We start from the raw sequence: 27,195 nt of genomic DNA on the forward strand, positions 1-27,195 counted from the left end.
GCACTGATAAGCCTTTAAGCTTGCTAATTTTCCAGCAAAGGAGGATATATTTCCTTATATCATCAGGCATAAAGCAGTGCCACTTTAATATTAGTTAAATTATACAGAACAGCTGTTGAGCAATGCTGTTCTCCAAAGTATAAATTTCAAACAATAAGAATATCACTCTGTACAGCTTGCTGTCCAGGAATGCATCTATTACAGGAACCCTACGAGGTTTGACTAAACGGACCAACGTGTCCTCGTGGGATCTGGACAAAAACCATTGTGAAAGAGGCTTTCCTTTGTGCTGCGGAGCAAAATCCCAAGGTACATTCCCACCAACAGCTTCGGATCATGTCAGTCGGTCAGTGGGAACTAAATAAAAAAACCCAAACAAGATCAGTCAGCTTTACCAAAATCAGCATTCCCCAAATTCCAACAGAAATCCACACTAACAGAAACGGTTTCTCCCTGGAAACAAATGAAATGATATATACGCAATACTCTTGAAATGTTTAATTAAGTACGCCGAAAGGTTATTTTCCCACGTCACAGCATAACTTTGATCATTATTACAGATTTCTAGACTTGATAAGCAACAGCAGCAGTTTTCTATTCTGTAATTATTGAGGACTAACTGCTTAAGTAATGCATTTGTTGAATAAAAGTAGTCACATAACTTCTGAATCACCTAGAAAATTAAATGAGTATTTTCCAAAGGAATGAAAGTCATTAGTTTGTTGGACAGAAAGTTCAGTGTATTATAGGTAGAAAGACTAATAAGAAGATATATAAGGTTGTGTAGGAAGGAATTGTAGATGCTGGATTAAACTGAAGATAGACACAAAATGCTCTCTAACATGCATGTTGTGTATAAATACAAGGTTGTCATTTTTCCTAATTCTACTTCATACTAAAAACTGCACATTTTGTAATCACAAAATCAATTCTGTAATGTTCTTTGCATTCAATTTTCCTCATCCTCTTTAGCTGAAGGTCCAGCATTGTACTGATTGTTTATGTGTTTATGCTGTACTTTTTACATAAAATGTCACCTAAAATGCAATTTCCTGGAATATTCAAGAGATGGTCTGAAGATGTACCAAAAAATGCTTTTGAGGTGCCTAAAGTAGGGTTATGGTAATTAATATAATTACTTCACAGCTTCTGATAATGTTCAAGCAAAATTAAGGCAGGAAATTGGAATAACTATATGCAAATTCAGGATTACATGGCAATCATCTATACAGAACCCTCAATTAATATTTTGAATTTGTATCCATAAAATTCAGATCGTTGATAAATGTTTCTATAGATATAGAAATAGCAAGGCAATAAACCAAATTCCATGCCTCAGTTTTGATTAGACTATATAAAAGAGAATAGGTAAATGCTCCTAGCAACATTTTATTTTTTAAGTTATACCACTGAAAATAGATTAACATTATTTACCTAATTTTTAGGTATGAAACCTTCCAGTTTCAAAACTAGGTGCCTCTTTTGCTAATATAACTACACCCATGGCTTTCAAAGCAAAATGGTCATTTTACGAAAGTAAAGACAGCAGATGTTGGGAATCCGAAACAGATCAATGCAGGAAGTACCCGACAGGTTAGGGCAGCGCAGTTGCTGCCTCAGCTCCGGTGATCCAGGTTCAATTCCGACACCAGTACCGACTGTGTGGAGTTTGTGCCTTCACCCTGTGGCTGCCTAGGTATCCTCTGGATGTGTGGGCTGGTAGATGAATTGCCCCCAGAGTTGGAGGTGGGGCAGTTGATTGAAATGTGGGCAAAGTAACAAGTAAAATAGGATCAGTGAAATTGAGTGCCTGTTTCCTTTATCATCATTACTTTTTTGCATATCTTTCTTGTATTGTCCTTCATCTCTCTACATCATCATCTATATCTCTCGTTTCCCTTATCCCTAACCAGTCCGAAGAAGGGTCTCGACCTGAAATGTCACCCATTCCTTCTCTCCAGAGATGCTGCCTGTCCCGCTGAGTTCTTCCAGATTTTTGTGTCTATCTTCGGTTTAAACCAGCATCTGCAGTTCCTTCCTACACATGCTTGATATTTAGCATGGTGGGCTGAAGCGACTGTTTCTGTGCTGTGTGGGATCCTGTGTAGGACCTTATGCTCCTGAACCCTCTGTGGAGATGGAAACAAGCATTTCAAGAACATCAAGGTTTAAATGTCACAATGAACATGAAATAAGCAGCAATTCATTGTCACGCATTTCATTTAAATCAGAATGATCCAATTTTATTTTTGTCCAGTTAAAGTGTTCACCATTATAACTGTGATAATTTAAACAATATCACATTGTCTATAAAGCATTTGAAATATCCAGCAGTCATGTGTCAATATATTAATGCAAATCTTTCTTTCTATCTTCCAGTTTTCACTGCTGGTGATACAGTAATTTTACAGATGAACCCTTAACATTAATATTCTTTTTTGATTGCTGCTTCATTTTCCTGCTTTAATTTCCAGTATTGAATATTTGTTTTGTTTTACTTGATCTTGAATAGTAAACAATAATAATAAGAGAACGTTACTTCCTTATTATGTATCTGTACACTGTTAATGGATCGATTGTAATCATGTATTGTCTTTCTGCTGACTGGTTAGCACGCAACAAAAGCTCTTCACTGTACCTCAGTACACGTGACAATAAACTAAACTAAACTAAACTAAACTGAATATCAGATAAAATGAACAATCTTATACAATGAACAATCTTATACTTGTTAACCCTGGATGTATTTTAAATTTGTTATAGATTAAGATAAATTTAAGAATGAATTATCACTATCAATGGGGAAACGTCTTAGTCTTCATTAGATTAGAAAGGATCCCACAGATCTTACTAAAGCAGCAGTCTTCCACCTCAGTTCACTCCCTGTGTGTCCCCATTGGAATTAGCTCATCATATCCCTAAAGACATTAAATCACTATAATCCGCAAGGCATAAATCCATTGTCTCCACTCAGATATAGACTCAATAAATCAATACATCCCCAAATACAGCAGCATACCGTCCCCAGAGGCATCCTCTCAGTTTAACCCTAAAGACATGAGCTCACGATATTCTCATACATATCAGTTTACTATATTCCAATAGACATCAGCTAATCCATGGATATTAGCTCAATAATGCACCATAGATATCAGCTTACTATATTCCCATTGAAATAAATTCACTATATTCCCATTTATATATACCAGTTCACTAAATTCTCAGAGACATAGCTGACTACATTTCTATCGACATCAGTGTACTGTATTCCTAGAGACATCAGCTCACTGTGTTCCCACAGACACAGCTTAAAACCCTGTATGGACATAAGTTGACCATATTACCATTGATATCAGGTCCTTAATATCCCCATTGACATGAGCTGTCAATAATCCCATAATTATCAGATCACCATATTCCCATAGATATTAGCTCATTCGTTTCCCTTGGATGTAACAATGTATTTCCATAGATATCGTCTCTGTACACCCACAGATAGTAGGTCACTATATTTCCTTTAGACATCAGTTCTCCATGTTCACATAGCTTGCTAAATTCTCACACACATCAGCTGACTATAATACATTAGGCACTGAATCACTATCTCTGCAAAAGGTATTAATTGACTATCTGCCATTAAAGATGGACTATCCCCCTTAGCCCATAATAATTTATTTATTATACCCTCCAGAGAGGGCTTCAGCTGGGTGGGGATCACAGTTATTTGAGCACATCTCCAGAGTAATTTGTTCCCTTTGCCAAAACTGATTCAAATCTAGATGATCCTCAGGCTCAGCGGCACCTACATGTGCTTAGAAAACATCCCCACTCATCCTTTCATCAAAGATGCCCCCATCAGTGAGGGTGGAGCTTTCTTGTACAGTTACAGCTCCATTCATAAGTTCATAAGTGATAGGAGCAGAATTAGGCCATTCAGCCCATGTCGCCTCATTCTCGCCCTAGAATTTTACTTCCTCTTTGGAATGAAAAGATCCTGCATCCAAATTATTCCCAGAAATTCCTGCTATTGATAGTCATGCTAAGGTCCCTTTCCAGTCAACTTTGGCCAGCTCCTCCCTCGTGCCTCTGTAGTCCCCTTTACTCAGCCATATTAGAAACATAAATACATAGACAATAGGTGCAGGAGTAGGCCATTTGGCCCTTCGAGCCAGCACCACCATTCAAAAGGATCATGGCTGATCATCTAAAATCAGTACCCCATTCCTGCTTTCTCCCCATAACCCTTGATTCCATTAGCCCTAAGAGCTATATCTAACCCTCTCTTGAATACATGCAGTGAATTGGCCTTCACTACCTTCCATGGCAGAGAAAACCACTCTTAATAGTGACACATCCGATTTTGCAAATTGCAGGTTGAATCTTATCATATTATGCATATTGCCTACGTTATGCTGGTAAAATATGGGAAGTTATTTTAAAATCATGTTGAAATTGTCACAAGAGTCTGGGTAATCCATCAGTTAAGTCCAGATTTAGCAAAACACAAAGTGCAGGAGGAACGCAGCGAGCCAGGCGGCTTCTTAGTTTTTAGTTTTTAGTTTAGTTTAGAGTTACAGCGCAGAAACAGACCCATCGGCCCACTGAATCTGTGCTGACAAGCCATCCCAGCACATAATCTCCATCCTACACACATCAGGGACAATTTACACTTATACCAAGCCAATTAACCTACATACCTGTACATCTTTGGAGTGTGGGATGAAACTGTAGCTCTCAGAAAAAGCCCATGCTGTCACGGTGAGAACATACAAACTCTGTACAGTCAGCTCCCATAGTCAGAATCGAACCCTGGTCTCTGGCGCTACAAGCGCTGTAAGGCAGCAACTCTACCGCTGTGCCACCTTGCTGCCCAGTAATGAAGTGGCTTCTGTGGAGAGAATGGACGGACATCATTTCGGGTCAGGACCCTTCTTCAGACTGTAAAGGTTACTTACTGTGTCTATCCTTTAACATCTTTACTTTGTGTCTTTTTTTTGTAACCAGCATTTGCAGTTCCTTGCTTCTACAAAGTGCTGGAGTAACTCAGTGGGTCAGGCAGCATGGATAAGTGATGTTTCGGGTTGACCTGAAACATCGCCTACCCATGTTCTCCAGAGATGCTGCCTGACCCACTGAGGTACTCCAGCACTTTGTGTCTTTTTTCACTAAGACTGTGTTCCTCTCAGTGGAAATATGTTCATAAGCAGGACTAAAACTGGTTGGCAATAAATACTGAGCTTGATAGTGAGAACTCAGCCCATTTCAACTTACATTCTGATCCACTTCACAGGAATATTATGAACAAAAACCAGCAACATACCAGGACAATAACCAAAAACTTCCAAGGGTAAGTTTCATTAAACATCCTATCGCCAATAAGAGTCGTAGATTAATAAAGAGGAGGCACAAGGAACTGCAGATCCTTGTAATACATAAGTATTACATAAAGAATCTTAAGTAATACATAAAGTGCTGGAATAACTCAGTGGGTCAGACAGCATGTGTGGAGGGAATGGATGGACAACGTTTCTGTTTGGACCTTTCTTGAGACTCAAAATAACCAGTGTTTTGGTTTGGGACCATTCGTGAGACTCAAAAACGAATCTGAAGATGAGTCCTGACATGAAATGTCACCGATTTATTCCTTCAACAGATGCAGCCTGACCTGCTTAAGTTCCTCCAGCACTTTGTGTTTTGCTCGAGTAGTGAAGTGGTCTTTGAAGGGCATTTTAAAGCTTGGACGCTTGACAACTGAAGATACAATTGTTGAAGGTGGAGTGATTTAAACAAGCTACCCACAAATGGCCAAGATTGAAGGACAGGGAGGGCAGATATCTTGGAAGCTTGTGAATCTGCAGATTTCGATAGAATTAGGGAGGGGTCAAAGTGGGATTTGAAGAGAAGTTGAGGTGTTACTTAACAGGTGATATAGGTCCAGAGCGATGGGCAAACATGACATGGTGCAAGGTAGGACTAGTGTAGGAGAATTTTGGGTGACCTCAAGTTTATGGAAAGTGAGGATTTGGGAAGCCAGCCAAGGCAGTATTTCAATAAGCATCTGTCTCAGCTTCTGACTCATTCACTCTCAATGGAAACTACTCGGCAATTCAAACTATCAACAAGGGTACTCTATTAATGAAAAAAAACCTGCAGTCGTATGCAGAATTCTTACCAAGACTTTCTTCCTCACATTCTTCCTCTGGAACTTTCAACACTCAATGTTGCACCCCAGGTATGGATTAGCAGCAGATGAGTTGCTGTGAGATGTTATAATGCTGGACAGAGGCTGCTATATTGATTTGTATATATGAGTACATGACTGGGGTCAAAGAAGAACCATCTGACTAAGCCCCAGACATGTGCCAAGGAGAATGGAGCAGTGGCCAACACAAGGCAATGGAGTTTTTGCTGTGACAAAAACAATGGCTTTCGTATTTCCAAAATTTGGTGTCAGAGTATTTCTATTAATTTGTTACTTCCAATACCTCAAGAGGTTGGTGTGCTTACCAATTCTAATTACTCAGTCTGAAGAAGGGTCCCAGCCCGAAATGTCACCCATCCCTTTTCTCCAGGGATGTTGCCTGACCCACTGAGGTTTTCCAGCACTTTGTGTCCATCTTTGGTATAAACCACTATTGGCAGTTCTTTGATTCTAAGGACTGATTTAACTGATTATGAAACAGTACCAGTTCTCTATCTGGAATCACTTCATAACACAGCACAGAAAAAGGTCTTTTAGCCCATCAAGCATGCACTGACCATCAGGCACCCATTAACACTAATCCTACGTGAATGCCATTTTATTTTCCCACATTGCTGTCAACTCCCTCAGATTCCAGCACCCAATTGTGTACTGGCGCTAATATCTCGCGGCTAAATGTGCTGACGCGCGCACATGTGGGATGTGGGAGGAAATTGGAGCATTGGGGCAAACTCGCTTATACTCGCTGGAATTTAGAAGACTGAGGGGGGATCTTATTGAAACATATAAAATTCTTAAGGGGTTGGAGAGGCTAGATGCGGGAAGATTGTTCCCGATGTTGGGGAAGTCCAGAACCAGGGGTCACAGCTTAAGGATAAAGGGGAAGTCTTTTAGGACCGAGATGAGAAAACATTTCTTCACACAGAGAGTGGTGAGTCTGTGGAATTCTCTGCCACAGAAGGTAGTTGAGGCCAGTTCATTGGCTATATTTAAGAGGGAGTTAGATGTGGCCCTTGTGGCTAAAGGGATCAGGGGGTATGGATAGAAGGCAGGTACAGGTTACTGAGCTGTATGATCAGCCATGATCATATTGAATGGCGGTGCAGGCTCGAAGGGCTGAATGGCCTGCTCCTGCACCTATTTTCTATGTTTCTATGTTTCTAAACTACTTGCAGCAATCAGGAAGACATACAGTACAATCTCCACACATACAGGCCTGAATTAAACACAGATTGTTGTATCTCCACTACCTGTACCATTGTGCCATTATAATCTGCCAATGTTGGGTGGCACAGTGGCAGAGTTGCTGCCTCACTGCACCAGAAACCCGGGTTTGATCCTGACTACGGGTGCTGTCAGTGCTGCGTTTGTATGTTTTCCCTGTGACCGCATGGGTTTTCTCCAGGTGCTCCTATTTCCTCCCATATTCCAAAGACATGCTAGTTTGTAGGTTAATTGACTTTGTAAATTGCCCCGAGTGTGTAGGATGCAAAAATTGAATAAAATCGAGCTAGTGTACAGGGAATATTCGGTCAGCGTGGACTTGGTGGGCCAAAGGACCTGTTTCCACATTGTATCTCTAAACTAAACTAAGCTAAATACTCTTAAAGAAATTTAATCTTTTTGAAAACTGCACATTTAGACAAAAATACTTTTCTTGCAATTCTTTCTTCGCCCTGAATACATTTCCACTGTGTTTCTCTACAGCCTAACTGTTAGTTTATTATTCACAGTTTCTCATGGGCATCAGAGTCACTCCGTTGTGAAATACAACCTATGTGAATTTGTTCATAAGTTACACTTTAGACCGTGAGACAAGATGTTCTGGTGTATCAGAATGAAACCTTATCTTTTTCACACCATTAACAGTGGCTAAAGTTAACATACAACTAGCTGCAAGGTGATGTGTGAGTGAACTCACTGGGATCAAAACTTTATAGATCAATTCCTATTTCAATTCAGTGGTGCTTTGCTCCTTCGAACCTGCCCTTCAGTTGTTTTTTTAAATTAATGTTCTACGAAAGGCCATTAACTTTCTGGGTTGACTGAGTGCCAAGATAATGTGTAATCTTCAACTGTACAAAGGATAGCCCCGTCAAACTGCCTACTCACCAACAAAAGGCTGGACACCTCCTCCCAGTCAAATTGCATCAGTGAAGAGAAGAAAGAAGGGAATTTCCCAGATTGAAATGTGGACCTTTCACTGACAGCACCCGAGATCAGGATCAATCCCGGATCTCTGACACAGTGCGGCAGCAGCTCGACCAGCTACACTACCGTGCCACCCATTTGGCCCCGGAGTCACATAGCTGCTGCTCACAGGAGGAATGAGCCTCATTGATAACTATGTTTCTTTGAGCTATTTTATTCGTGGATCTCTTGACTGAACATCCCACCAGTTGCTGGTTTATATTTTCACAAAAACGAAACTGGCTGACCTAAAGCTTGTAAGGATGAAACGCAGATTCAAAGAAGAATTTGAACATTTTAACCCCTTGAAATCCACTGTGGGAAACTGTCCATTTGTGGATGTGAAATGATGATTCTCGGACAGGAAGATATGGGATCACAACCTCACAAGTGAAACTCCCACCAAAAGTTAATAGGCCCAATGATTACTTAACAGATGAGCAACCATCTCATGTGCATATCATGACTGGTGCATATCAAATGAAAGACAAACAAGATGATGGGTGCGCCACTCCGCAAATGTGGGTCAGCTCTTTTATGTCATTGGGATGTGAATGATTTGCATCAGAAACTTCCTTTGCCAATGTCTCTTCCTTTGTTCTTCCAAAGCAATCTCTTGTTCAGGAGCAATAGCTCTGCACCAGGTGGCTCAGCGGTAGAGTTGCTGCCTTACAGCAGCAGAAACCAGGGTTCGATCCTGCCTACCGGTGCTGTCTTTACAGAGTTTGTATGTTCTCCCTATAACCGCGTGGGTTTTCTCCTGGTTGTTCCGGTTTTCTCCCAAACGCCAAAGACAAACAGGATTGTAGGTTAATTGTCTTAAGTGAGATTTGTAAAATGTCTCTGTAGGATAGTGCTGATGCACGAGGTGATCACTGGTCAATGAGGACTTGGTGGGCCCGAAAAGCCTGCTTTCGCCCTTTATGTCTAAAGTCTAAAATAAATGTGTCTCCATGTTCTCAGCATTCTCTGGGCTTGTAGTTAGGAAATGACTCAATAAATTCATTTTTCTTTGCTTCAGTGCCAGTTAGAAATCACCTATAAGGGAAAGTTTAGTTTAGTTTTCTGGATTATAGCAGACTGGCATTAATGAACTGACTCATTACATGTATATAATTTTATCTCTCAGCGACTACAACAGTTCAATGGAGACACAAGAATCAGTAGATGCTGGAAGCTGGAGCAACAAGCAATCTGCTGGAGGAACTCAGTGGGTCGAGCAGCATCTGCGGAGGGAAATAGACAGTCGATGTTCTGGGTAGCGACCCTTGATTGATGCAACACCTGTCCCTTTACCTCCCCCCTCGACTCCATCCAAGGACTCAAACAGTCTTTCCAGGTGAGACAGAGATTCACCTGCTCCTCCTCCAACCTCATCTATTGTATCCGCTGTTCCAGATGTCAACTTCTCTACATCAGCGAGGCCAAACGCAGGCTCAGCGATCGTTTCGCTCAACACCTTCGTTTAGTCCGCCTTAACCAACCTGATCTCCCGGTGGCTGAGCACTTCAACTCCCCCTCCCACTCCCAGTCTGACCTTTCTGTCATGGACCTCCTCCAGTGTCATAGTGTGGCCCACCGCAAATTGGAGAAACAGCACCTCATATTTCGCCTGGGCAGCTTGCAGCCCAGCGGTATAAACATCGACCTCTAACTTTAGATAGTTCTGTCCCTCTCTTCCCCTCCCCTTCCCAGCTCTCCCACTGTCTTCCTGTCTCTACCTATATCATTTCTTTGTCCCGCCCCCCCTGACATCAGTCTGAAGAAGCGTCTCGACCAGAAAACGTCACCCATTCCTTCTCTCCAGAGATGCTGCCTGTCCTGCTGAGTTACTCCAGCATTTTGTGATACCTTCGATTTGTACCAGCATCTGCAGTTATTTTCCTACATTCCTGGACCCTTGATTGATTGATTGATTGAAAGACGCAGCATGGATGCAGGCCCTTCAGCCCACTGAGTCCATGCCGACCATCGATCAATGTAGTACCAGTTATGAGTTGTACTGTACTTCCAACATTTGATTCCATTGAAGCCCGTGGAATTGAATTTTGAAAGTATTCTGCGATAACACGGATACAATGAAATTCCTTGGTCATGAAGGCGGACATGAATAAAATTACCATCTGCCAATATATATGTCGCTTTCTGCTATGCACAGCTGATCGACTAACTTTAGCTTTTTTGTTTGTGATAACCTGGAAATACCCTGTTGTATATAATATTAGGGAGTGGTGGGGAAGAATCATGAGCTTTTTGAAATATCAAGCATTGCAAGCCTGTGCAGTTACATTTGAAGCTCTCCCACATGGTTCAAATAACTCTGGTGGCCAATTGAACCTGAACAAGTCTCCTACTTCATCCCCAGGAACAGACTGGTTTCTCAGATTATAATACACACATTGTAATGTACATTTGCAAAACTTCTGCCGATGCTCTGGGTGCCAGTGATGCTGATCAATTATACATAACTGGTAAAGTGCTTCTACTATCTATGTGAGTCGGATACCTCTGAGAACATAAAACATGGAAAAGTACAGCACAGGAATAGTTCCTTCAGCCCTCAATGTCTGCACCGTACATAATACTGAGATAAACTAATAATATTAAATGTTTGAGATCAAATCTATTGAATGGGATTGCATGTACATCCTTCTACTCCAGAGGTGACATGGGTTCAATTAGGTCAGGGCTGACAATGTTCCTTTGGCACTTGACCAGGGAAAGGAGGTTGTCATAAGGTAGGCCTCAACATCTGATGCCTATACCTGACATTACGGCACCTTTTAAATATAAATGCTCCAGTATAATGTATAAAACGATTTTCACGTACAGAAAAGGTGTGAATGATCTCTTGGATGAATCAATGCCTAAATCAATCTATTTGATACTGTATGTGCTCTTCACGTATCATTTGGATTATTTCCTCTGAGTCAGACGCCATCATACAAATCCCAGTCAGAACTTGAACTTTCGGAAGCAACACAACTTGGTTCAGCAACTGCTGTGCTCAAGATTGCACGATATTACAAAGTTATCGAGGCAGCAAATTGGAGTCATATGTCAAAGAGTCATATAGCATGGGAACAGGAGCTTTGATCAAACTTGTCCATCACACAAACCATTGACTCCCATCTACACTTCCACTGCCTTGGGAAGCAGCCAACACCGTCAAGGACCACTCATACCTGGCCATTCCCTCTTTTTCCCTCTCCCGTCTGGCTAAAGGTAAAAAGATTTAAAACCATGTACCGCCAGATTCATGAGCAGCTTCCTCTTTGCTCTTGTATGGACGTCTCATAAGCTAAGGATGTATTTTCAATCTTCCAATCTACCTTGTGCTACTCTTACAGATTTTATTTGCAGTTTCTCTGTCGCTGAATCACTATATTCTGCACACAATTCCACTTCTCTTTCTACATTACTTGTTGTACTCATGTATGTTTGTTGCAATCACGCGTTATGTTTTTCACTGTACCTTGGTACATGTGACAATAAAAAAACATTTAAACGTGCCTGGAACTGTAATGCAATAATGACTGAATATTGCATTGTAAGAATCATTAATATTTGCTTAGGATAAAGACTAAAACCCCATCTGGCATTTAAAGATTTCCAAAAAAATCAAAGGAACTTTGGCTCTCTTCTAAGAGAAGCAAATGTTATCCAATATTCAGCAAGCTACATTACAGCTAACTTACCACTTACTGCAGGTCAAATCATTTACTATCTTTGAAATATTTCAGACACACATGATAAGGAGTTGCATACAAACGTACTTTCTTCTTTCATACAAGTTGTGATGATAAGCCTCTCCACACAATGACAGGTTTGAATTGTTGGTAGGTAAAATAATAATGACTGCTTTAAAATAGGTGCTATTGCAACAATGTAATTGCATCACATTCACTGATTTGGAGTTTTCAATATTGATACTAAAAACATAGTATTATCCTATATTAATACATCACAAGATAAAACCTCTGAGAATCAGCAAAGTCCACATATAACTGTGGAGGTTGTTAGAAAGTGCGGTGATTCTGACAAATCATTATGGAAACTGGTTATGACGACTGTAACGAGCCCTTTTTAATTGGACAAAATCAGTGTGCAATTCCTAGAGCAGTAGCAAGATTAAGGAAATTCCATCATATCTCTATTTCTAATATATACTATCGCTGTGCATGGTTTAAGTGATCATTGTACTGCCAAAAAAGCTCATTGTGACATCCCCAACTGATAGTGGTAGAGATTGTATCCTTTGAAGCTTATCTCGAGCTGTTAGAAGTTGAGACATTCATCAGTAGTGGTGCAGGGACCTGCTGGCAACATTCCTGTCCACAGCAGTAATTTTATGAGCGCTGAAAGATACTATAAATGGTCTCTGATGAAGCATCCAAACTTTGAAAGTTCTTTCCATAATCTGTGTGTATTCATTCCCTGAGCCAAATAATTAATAATGTATTAAAGATGTTTTCCTTATGTATATTCTTGAACAACGCGTTTACCTGTTGAGTTTCATTTTTGTTACATCGCAACTTGATTAACAATGGGGAAAATAAACCAACCATAAATTATCCATGATTAGTACGGATGCCAGGGGTTATGGGGAAAAGGCAGGAGAATGGGCTTGAGAGGGAAAGATAGATCAGTCATGGTTGAAAGATAGGCCGAATGGCCTAATTTTGTTCCTGTCACTTATGAACTTATGAACGTATGAAAGTCATATTTTCCTAAAAATGCATGGAACAAGTATTGTTTGTGCAGAAGATATCAATGTTGTTGCATTTAAAAACAATGGCTATTTTGCATAAATATTGTAGCAAATAGGGGTGGCACAGCGATACAGCTGGTAGAGCTGCTGCCTCAGTACCACAGACCCTGGTTCTTTCGTGACCTTGGGTGCTGTCTGTGTGGAGTGTGCACGTTCTCCTTGTGACTGCATGGGTTTCCTCCGAATGCTCTGTTTTCCTCCCACATCACAAAGACTTACGGGTTTGCAGGTTAATCAGCCTCTGTATATTGCCCCTATTGTGTAAGGAAATTATGAGAAAGTGGGAAAATGTAGAACTAGCATGACCGGGGTGGTCAATGGTCGTTGTGGATTCAGTGGGCCGGAGGACCTGCTTCCATGCTGTATCTCTAAACTAAACTAAAGTAAAAACTAAACAAGTGTTTCTGTATCTTTATTAGCATTTCCCCGGTGTGGGACGAATAAAGGAATATATTATTTGAAACACCATCAGTATTAGCATGCAGCAGAGGTCAGAGGCAGCTTGTGGCAATGACGCAATTATATCAGAGTAGGGTTTCCAGTCACAAAAGGATTTCAGAATGTTTAAAAGCTGCTCCTGCACTGCGAAGATTTTATGTCTTTGCTTAGTGACACAGCATTTTCCCAGAGTCTGACCAAGTTCCTGAACAGGGTACAGCTTCAGCTCCGTCTACAGAGCATGTTGTAGACACAGTGACGAGCTGATAGATGCCGCCAGATATACCGGCTCTCTTCCCCTCACTAGCCTGGCATTGTTCCCATTTGCTCTGCGATGTTAGGAGTTTATTTACTCAGCAAACACGCCAAAACCTTTCCTAGAACTTTTACATTTTTTCTGTTAATATTTAATGCTCCAGCACGCTGACAACAAAACTGCTACTAATTATTTACAATGGCAAGGGGATAGGACTATTTTGCATTGACATAGTAAAGTTTCGACCAGGTTGAAACAGTCTTTGTTTTTGGTTGTCCAGAGTACGATTACACAGTGAAACATGCAAATAAGGATACAATATTTATTGAGGTTTTGTGGATAAATTCCTTAACCTGAATTTCTTATAAATGTACTGTAATTGAATAAATATTTCATATTTTAGATATATTTCAGTATTTAGAGTATTGTGTTCAGTTCTGGGCAACATGTTATAGGAAAGATGTTGTCAAGCCGGAAATGGTACAGAGAAGATTTACGAGGATGTTGCCAGGACTCGAGGGTCTGAGCAAAAGGGAGAGGTTGAGTCGGATGGGACTCTGTTCCTTGGAGTCAGGAGGATGAGGCGTGATCTTAAGATGGCGAATAAAATCATGAGAGGAATACAGTGCCCTCCATAATGTTTGGGACAAAGACCCATCATTTATTTATTTGCCTCTGTACTCCACAATTTGAGATTTGTAATAGAAAAAAATCACATGTGGTTAAAGTGCACATTGTCAGATTTTATTAAAGGGTATTTTTATAGATTTTGGTTTCACCATGTAGAAATTATAGCAGTGTTTATACATAATCCCCCCATTTCAGGGCACCAAAATGTTTGGGACATGGCTTCACAGGCGTTTGTAATTGCTCAGGTGTGTTTAAATGCCTCCTTAATGCAGGTATAAGAGAGCTCTCAGCATCTAGTCTTTCCTCCAGTCTTTTCATCACATTTGGAACCTTTTATTGCTGTTTATCAACATGAGGACCAAAGTTGTGCCAATGAAAGTCAAAAAAGCCATTATGAGACTGAGAAACAAGAATAAAACTGTTAGAGACATCAGCCAACCCTTAGGCTTACCAAAATCAACCGTTTGGAATATCATTAAGAAGAAAGAGAGCACTGGTGAGCTTACTAATCGCAAAGGGACTGGCAGGCCAAGGAAGACCTCCACAGCTGATGACAGAAGAATTCTCTCTATGATAAATAAAAATTCCCAAACAACTGTCCAACAGATCAGAAACACTCTTCAGGAGTCAGGTATGGCTTTGTCAATGATCACTGTCCACAGAAGACTTCATGAACAGAAATACAGAGGCTACACTGCAAGATGCAAACCACTGATTAGCCGCAAAAATAGGATGGTCATGTTACAGTTTGCCAAGAAGTACTTAAAAGAGCAACCACAGTTCAGGAAATAGGTCTTGTGGACAGATGAAACGAAGATTAACTTATATCAGAGTGATGGCAAGAGCAAAGTATGGAGGAGAGAAGGAACTGCCCAAGATCCAAAGCATACCACCTCATCTGTGAAACGTGGTGGTGGGGGTGTTATGTATAGCTGCTGAAGGTACTGGCTCACTTATCTTCATTGATGATACAATTGCTGATGGTAGTGGCATAATGAATTCTGAAGTGTATAGACACATCCTATCTGCTCAAGTTCAAACAAATGCCTCAAAACTCATTGGCCGGCAGTTCATTCTACAGCAAGACAATGATCCCAAATATACTGCTAAAGCAAGAAAGGAGTTTTCAAATCTAAAATATGGTAAATTCTTGAGTGGCCAAGTCAATCACCCGATCTGAACCCAATTGAGCATGCCTTTTATATGCTGAAGAGAAAACTGAAGGGGATTAGCCCCCAAAACAAGCATAAGCTAAAGATGGCTGCAATACAGGCCTGGCAGAGCGTCACCAGAGAAGACACTGAGCAACAATCACAGACTTCAAGCAGTCATTGCATGCAAAGGATATGCAACAAAATAATAAACATGACTACTATCATTTACATGACATTGCTGTGCCCCAAACATTATGGTGCCCTGAAATGGGGGGAATATGTTTAAGGTGAAGGGGAAAAGATTTAATAGGAATCTGAGAGAAACCTTTTTCACACAAAGGGTGGTGGGTGTATGGAACAAGCTGTCAGAGGAGGTAGTTGAGGCTGGGACTATCCCATCGTCTAAGAAACAGTTCGACAGATACATGGATAGGACAGGTTTGGAGGGATATGGGCCATTCACAGGTAGGTGGGACTAGTGTAGTTGGGACATGTTGGCCGATATGGGCCAGTTGGGCCGAAGGGCCTGTTTCCACACTGTATCACGCTATGACTCGATTTCATGGTTAATGCATTCTGTGAATCTAAGTATTCATTCACTTTTCCATTTTTTAAACCTGAAAGACATTACCAGTACAATCTGTCTTTACTTGGAAAAGGAGAAAAGAACAAAGGTATTTTAGACACAAAAAGGCATCTTAGATACGTCTCGACCCGAAACGTCACCCATTCCTTCTCTGGAAGGTGGAAGAAATGCTGCCTGACCCACTGAGTTACTCCAGCATTTTGTGTCTACTTTCGATTTAAACCAGCATCTGCAGTTTTCTTTCCTACACAAAGGGCATTTTAGATATTCTTTCAGTGGCTGTAAGGTCATCAGAATATGAAAATGGAAATCAATTCACCCAATAGACCACCAGAAATTAAGCATCTACACTGACATATTGGAATATGAATAACCTGCACAGATAACTGCACCATCATCATCCTCTCCCTTAGCAGCCAGTAGAAAATGCGCAAATAAGTCAGGGCAGCAAACAAAAGTCATAACGAAAGGAATTTGGATATTTATCCATTCGCACAGTGATGTTTGATCTTAAAAGATGTGTCACCATAACCAGAGTTATTGTGCACTGTTTGACTATTTCCTAATTATCCTAACATTTACTTTCAGATGTGGATCATTTCAGTTCAATATCCATTCAAGCATGATTCATGATGCTGTCGGCATATCTAGTTGAAACTAGTTGCTTGTGGTAGAACATAGGACATAGGACAGCTCAAGGTAATGGGGTGTCGCTTCCTGACAAGGTTCTTGCATTACCTTCTGCTGCAAAATTGTGGAAAATATTCATTCTTGCCATTCTCTTGTCAAATATGGCTCAAAGGCTGATGACATGTGCAGTGTTAGGCTGGATAAAGGTTAATCGTGTATCTTTCAAGTGATGATTCTTCATTACCAAATCCGAAGAGTGAGCATCAGCAAGGTGTTTCAATATGAGGATATAAAAAAACACAAGCTCAATCTTACCCTCAACCTAAGTGTTTATGTATTTAAACTTACATGTGTGCAAACACAACATACACAAGCACAACAGCATCTCATAATGATTAAAATGCATTCGGGAAAAACAACTGCAACTCCTTGGTTCACTCATCACTTCCCACCCTACCCGTCCCCTCCCCAGGCATGTTACCCTCCAACCGTAGGGAGATGTAACACATGTCCCTACACCCCCTCTCTTACATCCATCCATGGACTCTAGCAGCCCTTCCAGGTGAGCCAGGGGTTCATGTGCACCTCTTAAAACCTCACTGTTGGATTGGCTTCCTTTACATTGGCAAGAACACAACAAGGTGGCCGTTTCTACAAACACTTGGTTCAACAACAGAGCTTTATTTGTCATTCGGTACCAAGGTACCGAACGAAACTACATAGCAGTCACACACAAAAAAGAACACAAGACACATGACCCCAACACAAACGTCCATCACAGTGACTCCAAACACCCCCTCACTGTGATGGAGGCAACAAAACTTCCACTCTCTTCCCCACGCCCATGGACAGACAGCTCGTCCCCGACCGACCCGCACAGTCCCCGCAAGGGGATGGAAGTCCCCGCGGCCGAGTCGCACCGGGCGCTGAGACGTCTCGCGGCCGAACCGGGCGATGGAAGGCCGCGCGACCGAGCCGTGCGCAGCTAAGTCCCGCTGCCGAGCCGCACCGGGCGATGTTAGGCCCCGCGGCCGAGCCGCACCGGGCGATGGAAGGCCCCGCGGCCAAGCCGCACCGGGCGATGTTAAGTCCAGCGGCCGAGCCGCACCAGCGATGAAAAGTCCCGTGGCCGAGCCACGCCGGGCGATGTTAGGCCCCGCGGCCCGGGCACTGTTAAGTCCAGCGGCCGAGCCGCACCAGAGATGTTAGGCCCCGCGGCCGAGCCGCACCGGGCACTGTTAAGTCCAGCAGCCGAGCCGCACCAGTGATGTTAGGCCCCGCGGCTGAGCCGCACCGGGCGATGGAAGGCCCCGCGGCCAAGCCGCACCGGGCACTGTTAAGTCCAGCGGCCGAGCCGCGCCGCGCGATGTTAAGTCCAGCGGCCGAGCCGCACCGGGCGATGGAAGGCCCCGCGGCCGAGCCGCACCCCGCGCCGTGAGGAAGAGACCTAAAAGAGAAAGGTTTCCCACACCCCCCCACCCACACCACCACTCCCCCACCCACACCACCACCCCCCACACATACACAACCAAAAAAAAACAAAAAAACATCCCAACACCGACACACAACAAAAAAAAAGGAAAAAAGACGAACAGACTGCTAGCGAGCCGCAGCCGTTAGGCGCCGCCACTTCCTCCAAGGCCTCCTGGATCTCCCGATTGATAACCACTTTAACTTCCTTTCCCATTCTGACCTTTCTGTCCTTGGCCTCCTCCATTGCCGGGATGGGGCCACACACAAACTGGATGAACAGCACCTCATATTCCACTTGGGTAGCTGACAACTCAAGGGTATGAACATTGAATTCTCTAATTTCAGGTAATACCCCCTCCTTTTCCCCTGCCCTCCGCCCCCACCCTAGTGCACATATTTTCCTCCCTGGCCACCCTAGTCACGCTGCACCTTTCCCCTCCTCTGTATGCTCACCTACCATTCCCAAGTTCCATATTTCCCAAGTCAAGTCAAGTCAAGTCAAATTTATTTGTCACATACACATACACGATGTGCAGTGAAATGAAAGTGGCAATGCCTGCGCGTTGTGCACAAAAAGAATTACAGTTACAGCATATAAATAAAGTTAATAAGTTACTATTAGTGTCGACAAAAATTTAGTCTCTGGGGTTATAAAAGTTGACAGTCCTGATGGCCTGTGGGAAGAAGCTCCGTCTCATCCTCTCCATTTTCACAGCGTGACAGCGGAGGCGTTTGCCTGATCGTAGCATCTGGAACAGTCCGTTACTGGGGTGGCAGGGGTCCCTCATGATCTTACTTGCTCTGGATCTGCACCTCCTGATGTATAGGTCCTGCAGGGGGGTGAGTGTAGTTCCCATGGTGCATTCTGCCGAACGCACTACTCTCTGCAGGGCCATCCTGTCCTGGGCAGAGCTGTTCCCAAACCAGACTGTAATGTTGCCGGACAGGATGCTCTCTACAGCCCCAGAGTAGAAGCAATGAAGGATCTTCAGAGACATTCTGAATTTCCTCAGTTGTCTAAGGTGGTAAAGGCGCTGCTTAGCCTTACCCACCAGTGCGGCAATGTGCGTTGCCCACGTCAGATCCTCTGCGATGCGGACTCCCATGTATTTAAAACTGCTCACCCTATCCACAGTAGACCCATTTATCTCCAGTGGCGTGTACGTCCTTGGATGTTTAGCCCTTCTGAAGTCCACAATCAGCTCCTTTGTTTTAGTGACATTCAAGAGGAGGCTATTGTCCTGACACCAGAATGCCAGATCAGCCACCTCCTCCCGGTAGGCCTTCTCATCGTTGTTGGAGATCCGGCCCACCACCACAGTGTCATCAGCAAACTTGATGATGGAGTTTGAGCTGAACCTGGCCCCACAGTCATGTGTGTACAGGGAGTACAGTAGGGGGCTAAGGACGCAGCCCTGGGGGGATCCTATGTTCAGGGTGAGGGAGCTAGATGTGTGTTCCCCCATCCTGACCACTTGGGGCCTGGCAGTGAGAAAGTCCAGGACCCTACCTTTGTCCTCCTACCTGCAGGGAGATTTATGGATCCCATTCCACCCATATCCCTCTCCACATTTCACTCCCTCTCTTCTTTCCTAATCTGAAAACTTTGTCTCCTTTTGACCGCTAGGCTTTGTCACTTACTCCACCCATCTGCCAAACACCCCTCTTACCTGCATCCATCTATAGCTTTCTAGACTTTGCGCTGCCCAAGTTCTCTTTCCCAGTTTCCCCCCGACTCGATCGATCTGAGAGAGGGTCCAATCCAAAAGGTCGCCTGTCAATTCCTTCTGCAGATACTGCCTGACCCGCCGTGTTTCTCCAGCCCTTTGTGTTTTGCTTGATTCCAGCACTTGCATAATTTTACTCTTCTGAATAGCTCTATCAACTACAAAGTGCATGCAGAGAGGATGTTTCCACTAGTGGAAGAGTCTCGGACAAGAGGTCATAGTTTCAGAATTATAGGACGTTCCTTTAGGAAGGAGATGAGAACAAATTTATTTCGTCAGAGGGTGGTAAATGTGTGGAATTCATTGCCAGCAGAAGGCTGTGGAGGCCAAGTCAGTGGATATTTTTAAGACGGAGATAGATAGATTCTTGATTTTTACGGGTGTCAGCAGTTATGGGGAGAAGGCAGGAGAATGGGGTTAGGAGGGAGAGATAGAACAGCCATGATTGAATGGCGGAGTAGGCTTGATGGGCCGAATGGCCTAATTCTGCTCCAATTACCTATGACATGATCAACCCCCCTGCACGGAAACTTGAGGTGCAACTTTTCAACAAAGATCAGTTGCAATAACTCATTTGTAGAGTAAGTAAAAAGAACTAAAGTTTTAATCTTTCATCATGTGTTCAGTGAGGTTGCCTTGTCCTCAGATACTCAGGGAGATAAGTGCAGGTTTAAATTCACAATGGTATCGTAACAGAAAATCAACCACACAAAGGTCTTTGGACGATGATAGAAGAAAATAGTCTTAATTAATTTGAAGGAAAGTTAGGTAGGTTCTCTACAGAAGCTAATGTCTTATGATAGCTTACCTGGGTAACTTTAGACATGACAGATGCTAAATACAACACACTTGAGAGGAACAGGTGGAGTTGGGCCTATAGTCTCAGGGGAATAAATCTGATAATACGCAAGAATGGAAAATAGATCTTGATGCACGATAAACTCGTGCCCTTTGCTTTCAGGCCCATCAGCATGGCAACCTCCATGATATTCTAAGCTACCACTTTAACTAAGCTGTTGAGCACTTCCCCATCTTGAGAGAGGACAGTATTGTTTGTGGCAAATCTATATTACTTAAAGCCAGCTGCCACTCTGCAAAGGGGAACTGGAGTCAACAGTGGAAGAGGCATTGAGAGAAAAGAGCAAATAATAAGACAGCTTGGGAAAGAATGGACTCCAAGGCATTTAAACACAGCACAGGAATCATTTACATTGTACCTATACGTCACCATATTTGTGCATTTGACAATAAACCCGACTTGATGAATTGAAGGGAAAGAGTTGATTAAGTGAAAGCTACAGCATGGAAACAGGCCCTTCAGCGCATTGAGTCCACACTGAAAATCGATCACCCATTCACACTAGTTCAACATTATCCCACTTTCGTATCCATTCCCTGCACACTAGGGGCAATTTACAGAGGCAAATCAATGTACAGACCCACACGTCTTTGGGATGTGGGAGGCATCCGGAGGAAACTCACATGATCACAGGGAGAACGTGTAAACTCCACATAGATAGCATCCAGTCAGGATCATACCTGGGTCTCTGGCGCTGTAAGGCAGTAGCTCTACCAGCTGTGCCACTATGCATAGTATCACTAGGAATCTAGGAGGCCCAACAAATACTCTCAAAGGATAAAGGGATCAAACATCTGTGGCTGCCATTGTCAAGAGTCATGCTGCAAGAGCCGAGAAGTAATGCAATAAAAGCATCAATGGCAGGCCAATAAATGTATCTTCAAATTCCACATCTCTCCTGGTGCACCACCCATCTCAACAATTGCACAATGCCCCATGTTGTCATCACACACCAAATCACCATCACTCAGGATTCACAATTAGAACCAAATCAGTTCTGTTACACTCCCAAACCATCCATACTAGAACCAAATTGTGCCTTGTCCAATATTTTCCATTAATGGGACTGATATATCCTAATTAATTGTGATTAATTGGCAGGACCTGAATGGTTAATAGGATCATTATTGCTGTGTCAAAGCTGCATTTGGTGAACTTTGACTTGTTTCTTTGGCTATTCCTATTTTCTTACTTTTCCTGATACTAACAAAGATGGAATCGAAAGGCCACAGCACTCTAGGTCACTGACATGATGATGTGGTCGCAAAGACTTTGATGTCATCACTCTCAGATTATCAGGTGATAAACAACAGAATTGACATGGTCAGAATACATCACAAAGCTGTTGATGTTATTTTACTCTCTCAAGATTGCAATAGGTGACATTTTCAAGGTGAAACCCAGAGAATACTTGTCTCCAGTGGTGTATAAGGGACAGTTGTGATTACCAGCTTGTTTACATCTCTTACCTTTCTATGGACATACGATTCAAGAGAGCCACAAAAGGGATCTCACTTTCACTTAGTAGAAACAAGGAAATGCAGATGGCAGGTTAATACGTAAAAGGACACAAACTGCTGGAGTAACTCAGCAGGTCAGGCAGCATCTCTGGAGAACACGGATAAATGACGTTTTGGATCGAGACCCTTCTTCAGACTTTCACTTATTTTACCGCTGAACAAATCATAATTTAACCATTAATGGCTGGTTTCCCCTTTTCTGAATTTAGTAATGTCAAATGCGTATTAAATCAAGTCCCTTCAGTTTAAAGATCTCAATTGTCATTAGCCTAATCACTATATTGTAAGAAAGCTTTAGTGTTAACTTTCAGGAATTTACATCCATCTTTGGTGTATCTAATAGTTTGACAAAATCTGCATATTTGATTGGTTTCACATTTGAGGTCAAATTTGATCTGCTGATACCAATAAGTTCATCCTTACATTTCTCAACCATAGCCTGGGGCAGCCATCTGCAACTGGCTTCAGCAATTCCTGACTGGCATTCAGGTCACATTTCCTCCTCCACCCTGACCCTCAACACTGGTGCCCCCTAGGGTTGTGTACTTAGTCCCTTGTTCTACTTCCTGTACATCCATTACTGTGTACAACACCAAATCGATCTTTAAGTTCAACAATGATAACAAGAATCAAGTCAAGAGTCAAGAATGTTTTATTGTCATATGTCACGAAATGGAACAATGAAATTCTTACCTGCAGTAGTACAGCAGCAGTATTGTGCTGCTGCCAGATCACAAACAATGATTAGACAAACTTCAGGATAGAGATTGAGAACCTTGCGCAATGTTCTCAGGACAACCACAACCATTAACAATAACAGGACAAAATAGTTGATTGCCACAAAATGCTGGAGCAACTCTGCAGGACAGGTAGCAACTCTGGAGAGAAGGAATGGGTCGAGACCTTTCTTCAGACTAAGAATCAAGGGAGAAGGAAACTAGAGATATGGAAGGGTACAAAGACAATGTAAGGTGTGAAAAGGACAGATCAAAGCGGACGTTGATCAAGGAAATATAGAATGGTTCATTGTTGGCTGAGGGGAAAGTGACATCAAGGCATACAAACAGTAAAATTGTTGTCAACAGTAAAACAGAAAGAGTTGATTGTTGAGCAAAGGAAACAAGGGGGTGACCACAACCCTGTCTTCATCAACAGAGCTGTTGTAAAAATGGTCAATATTTTAAAGTTCCTCAGCATCCATGCCATGCATATAACCTGGATCCACACTGATGTGGTGATCAGGAAAGTGTAGTAGCGTATTTACTTCCTTAGGCATCTGAGAAGATTTGGCATGTTCACAAGGATTCTCTTCAACGTCTACAGATGCGCTATAGAAGATATTCTGATGAGGTGCATCACAGCCTGGAATGGCAACTTCTCTGCTCTTGACCATCTGGACCTGCAGAGAGTGTTAAACACAGCCCAGTCCATCACAGGCTCATCGCTTCCTTCCATCCATTCCATCTTCATGATGCACTGTATCAGGAAGGCTGGAAGTATCATCGAAGATGCCTACCACCCTGACCATTCCCTATTCTCTCTTTTGCCATTTGGAAGAAGATACAGGAGCTTTGATGTCAAGTCTTAAGAACAGCTCCTTTTCCATATCCTGATTCAATCACCTCTTTTGCACCGACTTTCTGGAGGTACTGTCACTCTTACTCCATTTCATTCGGATATTTCTGTTATAGTAATTTAATATTTTGACACTACTTTGAATTGTGCTGCAATCTTGTTCCATTCTGTTGTTTTGCACTTGTCATTGTATTTATTGTTATACTTATCATTACTGCATATATCCTGTTTACTTTGGGATCTTCATGTGCACGAGAAATTATATTGCACCCTGGTGTATACGATGATAAATTAATCTGAAGATAGACACAAAATGCTGGAGTAACTCAGCGGGCAGGCAGCATCTTTGGAGTATAGGTGATCTTTTGGATCAGAACTCTTCTTCAGAATTCTGATCTGATTTGATCTGAAACTCTCCTATGATCTCTAGTAAGAGTCCACCAGAATCATTTCACCAGCCCGACAAGCCAAGGGCCAGCCTTTGTGAGGGTTCCAGTTTGTGTTGGACTTGCTCAGGTTAAAAGATACTTGCATTTTCAGGCTCCTCTTCCTCTTCCACCATAGTAACTTCACCCGACTGGGCAGGTGACAGTTTTATAACTGTACTGGAACAGCTTAGATCGAAGCACAAATGGTACAGCAGCATGGTCTGAAGAAGGGTCTCGACCCGAAACGTCACCCATTCCTTCTCTCCAGAGATGCGGCCTGTCCCGTTGAGTTACTCCAGCTTTTTGTGTCTATCTGCAGCATGGATGTTGTTTCGTCTTGAAGCTTTGCTTTTTCTTGATATCACCTGTTTCTTGACATTGAGATTTTTCTCACACTTCTCTCAGGTCAGTGGCAGAGTTGCTGCCTTACAGCGCCAGAGACCCAGGTTCGATCCTGACTATGGGTGCTGTCTGTGCGGAGTTTGTACGTTCGTCCTGTGACCTCGTGGTTTTCCCCGGGTGCTCCCGTTTCCTCCCACACTCCGAAGACACACAGCTTTGTAGTTTAATTTGGCTTCGTCAAAAATGGTAAATTGTTCATAGAGTGTAGGATAATGCTAGTGTACGGGGATCGCTGGTCAGCACGGTCTCGGTGGGCCGAAGGGCCTGTTTGTGCACTGTATCTCCAAACAAAAACTAAACTAAACTAAACTTGAATAAAAAAATGGATGGATAGGCCCTGGAGTATTGGTGGAGAGTCGGACTGAGATCTGTTGTAAGAGGTAATTTAAGATAAGCCTACCTGAGGCATGTTCCCAGCCCAGACACCACATCCTGAGACCTACTTAAGCAAATCTCCCAGAACTAAGGATGAAGCAACCTTGTGGGTATTTTGTGTCCTTCACAGGCAGTGGGTCAAGCAAGGGTGAATGAAAATTACCCAAGTTCCATCTATATGTGTTATCGGCCATTGGATGTTAGCAATCAAATTTTTGTATATCTGCAAGATAATGTCCTTTTAATTACTCAACTGACTTAGATTGGAATAGAGCAGGCAAGTACATTAACCCTCTCCATTACATTTTCTAAATTCAAAAATAAATATTATGTGCTCAAATAAGTATATTGACTCTTAACAGAAAGCTGCGTTTTAGTTTAGTTTAGAGATACAGTGCGGAAGCAGGCCCACCGAGTCTGCACCAACTGTCGACACCAGCACACTAACACGATTCTACACTCCAGGGACAATTCACACTTTTTTTTTAACCAAACCTCATTAACTCACAAACCTGCACGTCTTTGGAATGGCGTTAGAGCAGCTTTTTACAAATGGACTGCTTGCCCAGATTCCTTCCTGCTTCCCCCTGTCTTCCTGACCTCCCAGCCCCATGGGTTTATTGCTCAGGGATGAATTTATCTGCAAGAATTCATCTGCCCGCCACACTGTTCTAATGCTTCTCTTGGTGATCAGTTAGTACAGACCACTGCCGGAAGCCTGTGAGCTTCCTCTAACCCACTCAAACCCATCAACTGTGGAGGTCTCCATGGAGGCCAATTCCCACTCCTGTTTCGTATATGCAAAAAAAAAATTGAAAAAAATAAGCAATCAATAATCTTGAAAATATACTAAATACTAAATTGTATAACAAGATCAAAGTAGTTAGTGCGGCATTTACAACTTAATAGCATTTCAGCCATGAGTGACATTCCATTTGTACACTTTGTTTAACATTTTTGTTTCATCCACAACAATACCCCAAGCTGACTGCGTTTAATGAATCACATTGAAGAATTATACCTCTGAGGTTATTTGCATATATTACTTGAGGATTGACAGCTCAAACTGTTTAAGAAGGAAATGCATGCAAGGTTCCATTTTTAATCTCATGCCAGCAGTAAATCTTGAAAGAGAAGTTAAAATGTGCTTGCTGGGTATAGCTTTTGACCTTTGATCCTCCATAGGAGTTGGTTGCTTGGGGGACATGATTTGAAAAAAAATACCATCAGTCACCTGAAATGTATCAAATCTAAAATTCAATTATTTTGAAAATGCAAATCATTTTGATGCTGCTTTTCAAAAAATAAAGACGTAGACACTGGAATAGTTTTAATTTTCACATCTGTATCTGCTTTCACATACTTGGGTTGCCTGCTGTTGTTTCAGACACAGTTTAGTTGGTTGTGGGGGGCATTTGTTGTTTTTGAACCCGAGCAGTATTAGGCATTATATGAATATATGTGTATAAGGCTAGATATGGTTAAAAAATATATACATAGCAGCAACTATCTCTGAAAATGGTCATCGGCAACTGTCACTCCTGAACGTGGTCAATCGGTCAAATCAAAGCAAGGCTATGAGTACCCTGTACCTGGGTCAATTTTACATGACAGTATGGAATTACACTAAATACATATCAGCTCTGTATTTTTTGACAATATAGTAATTTAGAATTCTGCTCGTTAAATGTGAAAAGAATATCTATGCAGCTTTTCTAAAGGAGCAGGGTAATAGAGGTTAGAATGTGAAAACAAGGGTCTGAAGAAGGGTCTCGACTCAAAACATCACCCATTCCTTCTCTTCAGAGATGCTGCCTGTCCCGTTGGATTATTCCAGCATTTTGTGTCTATCTAAGGAATTGCAAATGCTAGTTTACAAAAAAAAGACACAAAATGTTGGAGTAACTCAGCGGAACAGGGTTCACCTCTGGAGGAAATGGATGCAGCCTGACCCGCTGAGTTACACCAGCACTTTGTCT

Source organism: Rhinoraja longicauda, chromosome 5 (genome assembly GCF_053455715.1).
Source record: "Rhinoraja longicauda isolate Sanriku21f chromosome 5, sRhiLon1.1, whole genome shotgun sequence".
Lineage (NCBI taxonomy): Eukaryota > Metazoa > Chordata > Chondrichthyes > Rajiformes > Arhynchobatidae > Rhinoraja > Rhinoraja longicauda.